At 36.0% G+C, this 14,143-nt stretch overlaps 1 protein-coding gene across 2 annotated transcripts in view; it reads right to left on the bottom strand.

Moving 5' to 3' along the window:
- The window catches only part of AdamTS-B (ADAM metallopeptidase with thrombospondin type 1 motif B), a 174,300-nt gene extending 162,077 nt beyond the window's left edge, over positions 1-12,223 (bottom strand). Inside the window, exon 1 of one of the 2 annotated variants that reach the window (XR_012411506.1) lies at positions 11,234-12,043. The gene's annotated coding sequence lies outside the window, so the exon portion shown is untranslated. Of the gene's footprint in view, positions 1-11,233 lie in introns of both variants that reach the window. The other variant, XM_073974524.1, reaches the window with a different exon arrangement.
- Between the last annotated feature and the right edge of the window lie 1,920 nt (positions 12,224-14,143).

Below are 14,143 nucleotides of genomic sequence, written 5' to 3' on the forward strand. Positions count from 1 at the left end.
GTCAGCAGCCAAGTGCTTCAGATCTTAAATATAGACGAGTCATACGCGTACGACTTGAACATGTTATAACACGTTACACCCAATATCTCAGGATAGTTAGTGGTCGGACGTGTGTTCGTTGACGTTATTTCAGGCGTCCAGTGGATTTAGCCGGGGATATTTTCAATTCCTTAGATGAAAAAAATGTTACATCCCTTACGACAAGATCGATCACTATGTCATCTAAAGGGCGAGGAATTTCAGAAAGGCTGGAGTTAAACAGTTCCGCCTTGGGGAAGTTCCTGTTTCATTCTACGGGTCTTAAACTTCCTCGATAGGTAAAACTGTTCGGACGCACGAACTGATCGGTTCAGTCTTCGACTAGTATGTTTGGATATAGCGTGAAATGCGGCGGTGGTACAGTGCATTTTCCGCAATCCATGCTTATGTTGGGCAACTGGGGAAAGAGCTTCTGGAAAGAGGAAGTGTCTCGAGAATCTTCGGTACTGGTGGCAGTATGGAATTCGGCTTGTACGATTCACCTCTGCTTGTATTCTTTCCTGGCTTCAGTAGCGGGACCAATCTGCCAACTTTCGGGTGACATCTGCAACATCGCTTATGGTAAATTGTTTTGGTATCTCATCGACTGAGAGGGCTCATATACGACGTAAGACACTACGACGAAGATCGCCTCGTGACCCTCAAAGTGCTCAATAAATTGCCGGTTAAAATAACACGTATACATTTTAGGATCTGTCAGTGCCACGCCATTGAAAGCAACAGCTGTGGGCAACCCTTGCCCACAATTTACTTAATCCGATATCATTGTTTCATTGGTTTAGGTGGTGTAGCCACATTTTCCACTTGCGCTCGCCTTTTCTTTTGATCTAAAGACTTTAGTCATCAGGGTTCGTTCGATGAAGGTCATCACAATTATTTGATAGTCCCGTGGTCTCTGTTGGGAAATTTTGTCTAATTTCGGGTATTCGACCAGCTAGTATGCAGCCAGTGGCTACAGCTGTGGTGATGTCCCCGAATATTTTCTTAGCTACCCGAATATGGGTAAATTCTCTGAACCCTTGTCAATCAGTTTTTCCATACTGGTGGTCTGTTAACGGAGACTATGATAGGAAGTTGAACTGAGGCAAGCGATATAACAGGTTGACAGGACACGTTATTTATCAGACCGGGTGCACAGTGGTGATTTCTGGCGAGCTGTGGCAATATCCTTTTATCCTCGTAGGAGCCTCTTCGTTCACCGTCGAAAATTCTGAGCTTTGGTTTTGCTCTGCCAACGCTGTACCCCTCTGGTCATTGACAAAGCTCATGTTCACCATTGAAGTACCCTAGCACCAGACGATGCTTATTGCATTCCAAAAGCGAACTAATATTAGGCATATAATGAAGGGCACAACTACTTATCGGCAGTATATTCACAAAAGGCAACCCTACCTCGCACGCTTTACTGTTACCCACATACATTTCAGGTATGGGTCAATAGAGTCAAGTCAAGCGAGATAGTTTGTCCACTACAAACTGGTTTATAAGGATTGCAAGACCTTCTCTTCCGCTTTTTATGAGATCCTTCTGAAAAACTTTGTAACTATCGCAACCTTACAAGCTACTGGTAACGGTGAATTTTGTTTCCTGGATCGCGGCAACGATGATATTTCTACCACTTTTAAAATCTACAATTTCTCTGATTTTTTGCAGAGACCATTGCAATTGAATTGCAGGAACGATGCATTTCCCTAGCTCTGAACAACAATATGTTGGGTAAGGTGCTGCGTTTGTTGTTGATGGGAAGACTGGGGTGTGTCTCGTATTCCAACAACGACGTAAGAGGCACGATGAGATATGCTCTGGAGCAACATAACTCCTATCGCAGTAGTTCTGAAGGCGGTTGTGTTCGAGCAGCCTCTGAAGTGCACCCATTCCCTACATCAATTACATCGCACCCATGTTGATATGTGGTGGATGCGGATCTGCAAACGGAACAGATCCATGACCCGGGGTGTTATCTCTCCCGACACGGACCAAAAGAACTCGGAGCACACACTCCACGATATATTGCCACTCCTAAGGAGATTCCTCCGAGTCATAAAATCGATCGTGGTTCTGTGGAAATCTTTAATGAAAAAGAACATTTCGAAATGTTGTGCCACTGTGAAAGGCACAAAAGACCTACTCATTCAAAACAAACAAAAAACTTAACAACAATTTAAACAACTTGTTTGTCTGTAATGAGTTTGTATGTGTGTCCATTTGTATTGGGATATGAATTAAACGAATAAATATTTATATGAATTTCATTAATGAAATTTGTCTGATGGCGCCACATATATAAGTGGAACAACAATATGAACGAACGAAAAAAAAAAAACAACACAAACGATCAACAAAAAAATAAAAGAAGCAAAAAATATGATCGATATCTGTTGTTTTGTTAGCTGTCTGGCGGGATACATGACTGGCATTGTGCCTGGTCGGTACCACTACCTGTGATATGAGATGAAAAATAAACTGTATTTTTTGTTCTTTTCATCTTTATCATTTGCTATGTTTGAGATAGTAATTATTATTATTATTATTATTATTTGTTCGTATAGACAGACCCATTACATTTAACCGCAATGTTCTCAAATTTATTCACACCAAAAACAAAACGCTACAGAGAGTAAAAAATTGGTTTAGAATTAAAATGCATCGACGATGGAGCTTATTTCATTCAAGATATGATTGTGAGACGGACGCTCAATGGTAAATGCATTATTTGGTGACCTTGACAGATACCCTTCTGGTCATATGCATTGCAAACCGAGAGATGGCATTTTGTAGTTGTTTTAAATGAATGAGTATATATTTCGTGTTATCCCTTATAAAAATCGACATATATCGGCTTTATTAGGGGGATTCATTCTTTTCATTGTTTTTTTTTTTTTCATATATAGCCAATGCTTGAAACATTGTTATCATTTCTTATGGGTTTAAGTTTTCATCTCATTTAGCACATCACCCTCAGCAGAGCTAAAGGTATCTGCCCAGCTTAACCAAGTCTGTTGGACGTATGAATTTCCAGATGACCGATTGAACAACAGGAAAACTGGAAATCAGAAACCGGCAGTCACAACAGACATACAACATATTTCACTCGACTTTCATATGAAAGCTCTAGAGCTACCCTACAATCAGTTAGTGCGGGCCTAACTTTTTATACTCTCCACCACGACTTGTATTGAAGTAAAATGGAACAATTAATTACCTTTCGTTTATGAAAGTAAGCTTACTGAAGACAATCGCTTTCTTTTAAACAAGCTTTAATACCAATGAAACATTGATGTTTTCTACCCATTCAGAATCCGAAATACCACCTTCAAAATACGTAAAATCTGGAGGTACCTTCATATTGGGAAATAATAAAAAATGAACCTATATTGATAATTTTCTTTCGTTGAGCTTTTCTACCCGTTGAGAATCCGAAATGCCAATTTATAGTCACTACAGTAATATAATCCCTTAAAAGGCTTGATATCGAGCGGCATTGTAGTACCCTACAATTTGAAAAGCCGCAATACCTCTTAGATAGGGGCTATATTAAAAGTGCATTTATACCCAGAATTATCTGTAGGCATGTCGAACCACCATATCGAAAAGTAAATATCAGTAATTTTGGTAAGATAATATGACTAAAATCTTCAAAATACCGAAAATCGGGGTATAGGGTTACAAATAGGGAGGTACCTTTATATAGGGCCTATATCAAAACGTGGTCCTATACCAACAAATTTCTAGGAGAAAGTTTTGTAGCCTCAAAGAAGACTAAATACCAATTTTCAGGCATTTCGGTAAGAGGCTAAAACCATCAAAATACCGAAAATCTGTAGGCACCGCTTTATGGGTAATATATCAAAACATGAACCGAAAATGAGCTATTCTCAGTAAAATATACTAAGACTTAAAGAAAACACGATTTTCGTAGATTGTTTGGTTGATTCACTCTCTGTATTGCGGATGATGCTCTGCTATCAGTTTCAACTACTTGAGGAAGCACTGAGGTTGATGTACAGAGTTCAAGTTGCTCAAGAGGAATGAACGAATTTATTGAATTTTATTCGTTTAGTCATGTGTGATAAAATTTTGTAGTACATAGTTGCTTAAAGTAGTAGTATTAATTTATTTACAGATGTGTATTTTTAGCTGTAAATTTTAAAATGTAAAGATCAATCACAATAGGAAATATGAAAAGGTATAAAATCACAATGACAAAAGTACAAAAGCTTAAAAGTGTTACTATTGAAATGTAGATGGCGTTAAACTGTAATTATTAAAATGTTGATTGCTTCAGAGTAATACCAAATTATAAAGCTCTATCTTAAATATCGCGAGCTGTATCTTGATTCCAAAAGACGTACGGATAGACAGAGCCACATCAAAAGTGTTGTGCAGAAGATAACTACCTGAAGGAATGGACCGACCGTCATTCATTTTGATAGGTATAGTTAATTTAAAAATTTTGGATCATTATGTCAGAAAGCATGGACTTGCTCACGAAAAGACATAATATTACTGTAAACAAGACCACAAGAACTACCTGCGGCAAAAATTTCTAAAGAATCCTCGAGCAGATCTTAAACTGCAACTAAAATTTTGAATTTTTGAACGTACACTCCACATGAGTAGAATAAGACACACATACATATTTCTGTTAATGTTAGCTTATACATCCCAAAGCGAATGAATCTATGTTTTTAATCTTGTACAGATTTAAAGTCTATGATGTTCCGTATCAAACACAGAAAAAATTGTTTTTCTAGATTTTTGCGAAATGATTTCCTGATCGTTTTTCCAATAGTACTATGAAAAATAGTTACATATTTATTTTTGGTCATCAGGACAATCATGTTATTTTCGCGATTTCTTGAGATATTAACGCCTGAAGCAATTCATATTTTAATAGTTGCAGTTTTAAGCCAATCAATAGTAATAGTTTTAACCGTTTTGTACCTTTGTCATTGTGATTTTTTGAAAATATTCCCATTGTGATTGATGCATTGAATTATAAAGTTAACTGACAAAATGAAACCATGTAAATAATTTATTCTACAACTTTTGTGAAACAACTCATTATTATCCATTACTACTAAAATAGATAACTCTGTAATAGACGTATTAGTCGCTTCTCATAACCAGTACCTAACTAGAAGAAAATTTAATAAAGTCGTTCAGTTTGTGATGTACAATATAACACGTTACATAACCATCAAATGAGATCACAAGGAGTAATCTGTATTCTAGCATATTGTGTAACTATTAGATAAGATTACAATGAGACAAAGTGCTCCTCCGGCATTCTACAACAATCCTCGCTTATGTTTTCCTGTCCACTCCCAGACGAGAGATTGTTGTAATGGCACCCAACTCGTGACCATGTATCACGGCCACACCAACCAGCGTAATTCTTGGAACTACTAGTTGCCGCCTTTGAAGGAAAATGCCTTTTAAAAGGCAAATCATACATCCACCTCTACCGTTAGTTATTCACCGTTACTCCTACAAAATGTTGAGAAAAGAAGGTTGATGAATCACCAACAATGTACGTTTACGATGCAGTTTTTTCCAGGAGGAGGCAAATCATATATCCACCTCTGCCGATAGTTATTCACCTTTACTCCAGGGGGATGTTTCGCAGAAAGTCTTCTAAATTGTTCAGACATCAACACGACTACTCCAACGCCATCTTCATACAATTACTACAATCTTATTGGCACATTAGCAGCTTCAACAACCGATTGTTCATGGTGCAATCCACCACCCTTAGCAGATTAAACAATCCTGATGCAGGTTACAATAGAAGTTCAGCAATTTATAATATCTGATGCTTCATCGGGACCCTTTAGCATCAGAGGGGGAGACTGAAGCAATCCATATTTTAATAGTAAAAGTTAAAAGCCATCTACATTTCAATAGTAATAGTTTTAATAGTTTTGTACCTTTATGATTGTGATCTTTTGAAAATATTCCAATTTCCCATTGTGATTGTTGCATTGAATTATAAAGTTAACTGACAAAATGCAACCATGTAAATAATTTATTCTAATACTATTGTGAAACAACTCATTATTGTCCATTACTACTAAAATAGGTAACTCTGTAATAGACGTATTAGTCGCTTCTCATAACCAGTACCTAACTAGAAGAAAATTTAATAAAGTCGCTCAGTTTGTGGGCTTACGTTGACAGATGGTTGAAACGTCTCAAAAAATCAGTAGGAGTAGCGCAATTTTGTAATTTTTTTCACAATAAGATAGAATATGATACAGACAACCTCGACGGTTACAATCTGGTGCTTCGGATGATGATAAGATGGAGCATTTAAAAAAATATGAAAAACTTCAAATGTTCTTCTAAAAACCATGATGTGTTAATTTTTCTTAGATTCGATATGCACATCAGAAATGTAGTATAAAAGGTAATTTTTGCATAATACCGCCACTATGTGAATATACAAACATATATAACTGAAAGTATTTTACATATATTTTTGTGATCTAAATTCATATAGGAGGTTCCGGGGCTCAAAATTTATGAAAATCTGACTGGATTTTGATATAGCTCCGATATGCATGTATATGCATAACATGTCCGAATTTCTTTAAAATGGAGTGTCTGAGGATGGGTCTCATAACATCGACCATTAAAACTAATTTACGTGGAATCTCAATGTAGAAAAATGGGTTGAATCCAACAAGTTTTTATATGTTCTTTTCCGATTTCTGGCTTAACCTTACATTTCATAGACCTATGCGCAATGAATGAATCAAAGAATACTCCATGGACAACATAATACTAGTGTAAGATTTTTCGATATATCCACTGCATCTACCTAAAATTGATGCTGACATAGGATTACAGAACTCATGATTTTACGTCGTTGGATTGGAGTAATTGGAGTCCAAAATCAAAAGCTTGATGCGCACATTTTCTTAAAAACCCTTATTTTTGAGTGTAAAATTTACATGTGTCGTATAGTTACCTTTGAACTCCGCTTTAAATAAAACCGCGGATGTATATACTTTGAAAATAGGAAATTCAGCATAAATATATTTTGATAAATTCGCGTCCTAAACCGCCATTATCTTTGATTATTTTTACATAAATGGAATCGTTTATACGCGATTATAATATTAGCGAGAGGATGTGTCATAAATGACCATATGAAAGGAGTTTTGGCCAGGATACCCCACCGAAATGGCTGAAATTTGGCGTTTGGTCTTCGATGGGGGTATAAAACTTTCCACCTGAAATTTGTCGGTATGGGTCCACGTCTTCATTTAGCCCCCATAGAACGGTTTGAAGGTAATGGCCTCAATACCCCACTGAAATGGCTGAAATTTTGTATTAATTCTTCGGTGGGGGGGGGTAAAAAACTTTCCACCTGAAATTTGTCGGTATAGGTCCACGTCTTCATTTAGCCCCCATAGAACGGTACCTCCCGATTTTCGGTATTTTGAAGGTTGTGACCTCAATATCCCACCGAAATTACTGAAATTCGGTATTAAGTCTTCGTTGGGGGTATAAAACTTTCGACCTGTAAATTTCTATTCAAATTAATCGGATCAAAAATAGGGGTTGCATAAGATTCCGCTGTCTACTTAAAGTTATCCCAGCAACTAAGCTTTCGCGATGGTAAATAATATTTTTTCATGAAATTTTAGCAGAATACATTAATTAATTATTATATAGGATTTTAGAGACATAGACCATTAGCCCATTTTTATACCCTCCACCATAAGATGGGGGGTATATTAAGTTTGTCATTCCGTTTGTAACTACTCGAAATAATCATTGTAGACCCCACCAACTATATATATTCTTGATCAGCGTGTAATTCTACATCGATATAGCCATGTCCGTCCGTCTGTGGAAATCGCTCTAGCGTACGAACGGATTGAAGTAGATGAATGAAATTTGTGTAGAATCTATTATATGTACGTAGGACTTTTGGTATTGAAAGCGGTCTATGTAGGTCCACGTTTTCGTATAGCCCCCATACAAAGTGACGCGTCGTCATTTTAAGGAATTTTGAAGATATTTGTCCCATTTTACCACCGAATCGGTTGTAATTTTGTATTTTGTTTTCCAGAGGCATAAAAACATATCTACCAAAGTTTGTTTATATAGGTCCACGTTTTGGTATAGCTCCCATATATGTATAGTAGGCGTCACTTTGAGATATTTTGAATGTATTAGTCCCATTATACCACAGAATTGGTTGTAACTTTGTAAGTTGTGTTTCCAGAGACTTAGAAACATTTCTACAATAAAATGTTTATATAGGTCCACATTTTGATATAGCCCCCATTGAAGGTTTTAGCCTCATTATCACATTAAACGGCTGAAATTTGTTATTTAATCTTCATTGGGGGTATAAAACTTTCCACCTGAAATTTGTCGGTATAGGTCCACGCTTTCATATAGCCCCCATAGAACGGTTCCTGCCAATTTTCGGTATTTTTAAGGTTGTGGTTTGGTATTTGGTCTTCATTTGGGGTATTAAACGTTCCATATGAAATTTGTCGCCCTCATATAGCCCCCATAGGACGATATCTCCCAATTTTCGGTATTTTTGGTATTCACTTCTATTCAGTTCGTGGTGGAGGGTATAAACAGTTCGGAGGGTATAAAAAGCATTAAAGCATTCAGAACTGTCGTGAGTAGACCCTATTAAATTTTGAAAGCCCAATTTACAAAAAAAGTAAAAATACAACTGATCATCAAGTCTACCTTCTATAAATATGTCTTGATTTCAATCGAAAATAATTAGTTTTTGTTACCGCCTGTTTTTGTAAAAAATTGAATTCTTCTCACAAGAATTGTCAAATTTTGTAGATCGATTTACGCGCATTAGCGCAAATATAGAGCTCTGATTTTTTAATGAGAAATTCTTAACTATATATGGAACTCATCTAGGAAAAATTAAGCCTGTATGTCATCTGTGGGCAAAGCTATGGATGCCTAAATTTACAAAAACTGGGGGTTAATACCGATAAGGTAGAAGTGACAATCAGCTATATTTTTACTTTTTTTCATGGCACAATTACCAAGGTAGTGGTATCACACCAGCTGTTCGAATATGAAATGTCAAATCCTTTTATAAAAAAAATTATTTTTGTTATAATTTCCCCAACAACATAAAGACAATTTTGGCATAACGTATTCAAAATTTTACGATGCCAATACCTGTGTAATTGTGCCATGCTTTTTTGTAAATTAGGTTTTCAAAATGTAATAGGGTCTACTTATGAAATTTAAATAGTAATAGTAAACGTGTAATAACAATGACCTACGACAGTTCTGAATGTTTTATATTTACATTTTCATTCAAATTTGTTCTATTTTAGAGGATTTTCAAATTTGTAGAACGACCCCATTATTCAATATTTTCCTTGACATTAAATTTTCTATAACAACAATGTTGTTTTTGTAAATTTGTTAGTTGTTGTAATTCATGCATATGCCTTATATAAATATGCCTTGGTTGGTGCAACGTCAAAGTTGGCACTTTTTTGTATAAAAATAAAAAAGATTTTGTTTTGTTCTTTTTTGTGTTGTGTCCTTGCAAAAATATAGAAAAGTGAGACCAGGGCTCCGATTCACTCGCGAGTGAAAATTTGGGGGAGGTGATAATTTTTTTGGGTGCAATATTTTTGGTGGTTGTGGGGCAAGTTTATTTGGGGGTAGGATAGGTTTTTGTTTAGTGTTGGGGAGGGGGGCATGTTTCCCCCTTAATTTGCTCGAATTCGAGAAGAGTTTCACTCGCGAGTGGAATTCGAGCGAGTATTCGGAGTTCTGAGTGAGACAAAAGTTATTATGAATCGGAAAGCTAATGGTGAGTACTTTCATAATATTAAAAAAAGAACGAAGACATTTGTGAAATTAGCGTAGTAAAATCATTGTTTTTATGTCTATTGAAAATTATTTTGTACAAATATTTTTTAAATATATTTAAACTTTACAAAAAAATTACCAAATATGACCTGCGCCAAATCGGTTTTGGAAGCTAGCAGGGGGTCTGTACTAACAAATTCAGTAGACATTTCTTGTCACTTTTTGTCCCCTCTTTTGAAGAAAGTGGTTTTTTGTATATTAAGATGGGTGCATTTTTTTTTATAAATACCTGTTTATCCTTAAAATTCATATTTAGAGGTTTGGGAGTACAGAAAATAAGTCTGTAAACTTTTTTTCAAAATGTGTCCAACTATTGTCTTATAACGACACGGCCTGATTTTAGATATATTGGAGATTTTAGCGATATTTTATAATCGATTGGGCTGAAATTTGGCACTTCGACTTCTTGGAAGATAAAAATCCTTCTTACCAAAACTCGTTAACATACATACATATGTAAATGTTTTGGTTTAGACCCCGTACAAGGGGACCACCATGTTCAATGAATTTTGGCCGCTTTTCGTAATTTTGGGCGAAAACACGTAATAATTACTATGTTTGCACAAACACAAAATGGACTTTGAGTAGTTTTGGCCAGAAAATTTTTATTTGAGGCCATAGAGCATTTCAAAGAATCAACATAACTATGGAGTAAAACATAAATATATATATATATAATGCACATAAATATATATCTATGTATATTTTGAATACTTTCTATCCTTTCAGAAATTTTTTCAACACAATTCAAATAAAATGCGCCTTTACAGGATAACCATATTTATTTTCATCCAAGATGTTTGCTTACGGGATATGTCAAATTATATGCTATATCTTTTTTTTTGAGAGAAAGGATCTTATTTTTTAAGTTACTAAAATAAAACAGCAAATATCTACGAGTATTCCACGGGAGTGAAAATAGAATAAATAGCACTCGGCCATTTTTACAACCTTTTAGAATTCTTCAAAAATGTAAAAGATTTTGGTCAGATTGAAACATTTTCATTTAAGAAATCAATAGAAGATCAAACAAATCCTCATCTAAAATGCAGTGGATTTATTTGACGTATACGCATTGCAATTGAAAATTGAAATCCAATAGCTCAAGTAAAAGTAATCATGATTTAACAAATAAAATTTAAAGTGTTTGAATTTAAGCAAAATAACTTAAAATAAATAGAATACACAAAAATATTTCGAGATAATTGAAAATTTAATTTACAGTTTTATTGAATTGCCCACCAACACCGGGGGATACACAAATGGACATTTCTAGATACAAATATAGAATAATTATGTTACACACCAGTATCTCAATCGAAGTAATAAATAAAATCAGCAAACGAAAATTGTATCTGAGTTTAGTTTTTTTTTTTTTATTTCGCTTTATATTTTATTTATCTGCTTTAGTGAATCATTCTATCTCGTAAACACAATAACTGCCGTCGGTTATAATTGCATCGGCACAACAATCCCGAATATCATAAAGTTGTTTTTTGGAGACTTTTTTAATTAAAACTTATTTTTTTTAATAATTTCTCGTTGGAGTTTATTTTCAATTTTATTTTTTTTTTTTTAATTTTGTTATTTTTAGATATTTATAAAAATTATTTTCACAAATTCTTGAGAATCACACACTAAATATTTCTCGGAAGACATTTTTAGATTTTCACGTGGTCCACCAAAAACTCACAATACAATGTCGCCGACGACATCGTTGTTGTCGCACATTCTTCTTTTTTAAGAAAATAAACAACAAAATCACGAAACAGAAAAACACAACAAACAAAAATAAATCACTTTTCCTCCTCAGTTGGTATTTTTTGTACACAAAATGTTTTATTTCTTTGAATTGTTTCAATTGGCCAAAAGGAAGCCTTTACTCTGCTGCTACTCTATCCGTATGCAGTTCCGTTAAAAAGCGCGCGCCCGTTCGTTCTTATCCATTGGATACTCAAACTCAAACTGAGAAAATATTGTAAATAACTGGAGAATTTAAAAGAGTCAGTCTGTCAGTCCATCATCATCGTCGTCGTTGTCTCCATAGCCATGGATCAATCTCTGTTCTACAATAATGAAGCGTTTGAGTTTTGTTGCCTTCGTCGTTGCTGTGAGCAACTAACTCTTCGTTAGTTTGTTTTGATTTTGGGGGTTTCGCTTGTTTTGTTGGGGCTTCCCTTACTGCCGGTTGTTGGTTGGTCGTTGTTGTCGTCGTGGTAGTACGAAAAGTCTCAATGATCTCCGCTAACCGGCGAACGTAAAAACAAACAAATTTGTTTTGATCACAACACGAGCGGAAAAAAGCACGATGTGTTTATTTTCTGTTTGGGAAGGCTGCTGCTGGTTTTGGTGTTGCCACTTATTTGTCAATATGTGGAAAGGAAATTACGCATATGACATTATTATTAGCCTAAATTTGGACGTAAACTCCCGGTAAGATTTAACATAAAGGAGATAGTGAGAAAACTCGCGGGCAATTTACCAATAGACCAGTGACCAATAGCCCTGTCACCGGTTAGCACCGCACTGAATGAAGTCATGGGTCTTATCAGGAGGAATATGAAATGCTCAAACTATACGTTAGCAGGCTTTCTTGACATAGATGCCTTTAATAAGGTTAAGCTTGAATCAATCCATAGTCCATATCTACATTAGGCAATTTTCCTTGCGGCAATTGTCAGTTTGATGAAGAGAGAGGTGAGGCCTCTCAACATCCTCTCTCACCGACAAACTGACAATTGCAGCAAGGAAAATTGCCTAATGAAGATATGGACATAATGCACTATCTAACTTAGGTTTTTCCTCTACACTGATCACCCTACCAACGCTTGATTGAGTCACCTCTCTCTCTCTCTCTCTCTTTAGAAGCCAAGTACCTCGGCATCGACCTGCAAACATAATGTCGAAGAACGTACCAAGAGAGATCTAATAGCTCTTTATTTCCATTCGTAAAATTTGGCGCCTGAAACCACAGGTCATCCAATAGATGGAGGTAATCCAATCCTAGGATCGGAGGTAATCAGTGGTACATATCGCCGCAACTACACTTTGACGAGTTTAATCTACAAATACCACACAACTCTCCACCTCTACCCGATATAGAGGTATATACCGATGGCTCCAAGATGAAAATGGGAACAGGAGCAGGTGTCTACAATGATACCCTCAATTTACGGTTCTCATAAAAGAAAATTGGAAGACACTCCAAGCTGTGATCTTTGCAATCGAAAATACAGGAGAGTTGATGAGTGACATGACTATGTGGATAGTCACTCTATCAAGTCAGTAGCAGTTTTGAATTGTAAGAACACCTTGGAAGGACTAAAACCAATAGTTATTTTGTTTTGGGTCCCGGGTTATTGCAACATCGAAGGAAGTGAAAAAGCGGATGAATTGGCGCGTTGCAGATCGGAGTTAACCGATACTGATGTCGACAACGATATCGAGACAATGCTAACCAGATTTGGCAAAACCAACCTAGCTGTAAGGTATCCAAGGCAATCTGGCCCATCCTCTCCAATTGAAGAACTACATCCCTACTCTCCATGTTAAAATCCGACCTGAAATTAACGGTAGGAATAATCACGGACTAAGATCAATGTCCTGCAAATGAGAAAGAGACTGCTGACTACTGCAGTTTATGCGAAGATGGAGGGGAAACAGAAACAGTCGAACACTTATTGTGTCGCTGTCCAATGCTCACGACGCGGAGACGCGGTAAACACACTATCCAATCTCTGAAAACCTTCTGCCAAACCGAGCCAACAAGTCTGCTTCTTTTTCAGCGATAACAAAATATTGTACCATAAAACATTGGTGATCACTTCCTTACGGTAGCGTAAAACATTGGCGATCAGTAGCGGTAGCGTAAAACAAACCACACGTATTCTCTCTTTATTTCTCATTTGCCATTGCTTAGTAATGGGGAGAGTGTCTTAAACACTACTAATACACGAACTATTCTGAGCACCCCTGCCATAAAATTACCAAATGTCTCTCTCTTTCTATACCTAATTCTAAAATAACTCTCTTAAATCTCTGTCATATATCTTTTTCCTTCGTTCCACAGCACATATTTTTCTCAATAACTTTATTTTTCAGCACTTTATCAGGATGAACAGAATGGACCACATGGTCTTCTGTTTAAAAATTTGTATTCAAAGGCTGATAAATGATCATTGCAGGATATCAGAGCTAATTACTAATAATTAAGTAG

This window comes from Musca autumnalis, unplaced genomic scaffold, assembly GCF_047663935.1.
Source record: "Musca autumnalis isolate F117 unplaced genomic scaffold, ASM4766393v1 scaffold_3, whole genome shotgun sequence".
NCBI lineage: Eukaryota > Metazoa > Arthropoda > Insecta > Diptera > Muscidae > Musca > Musca autumnalis.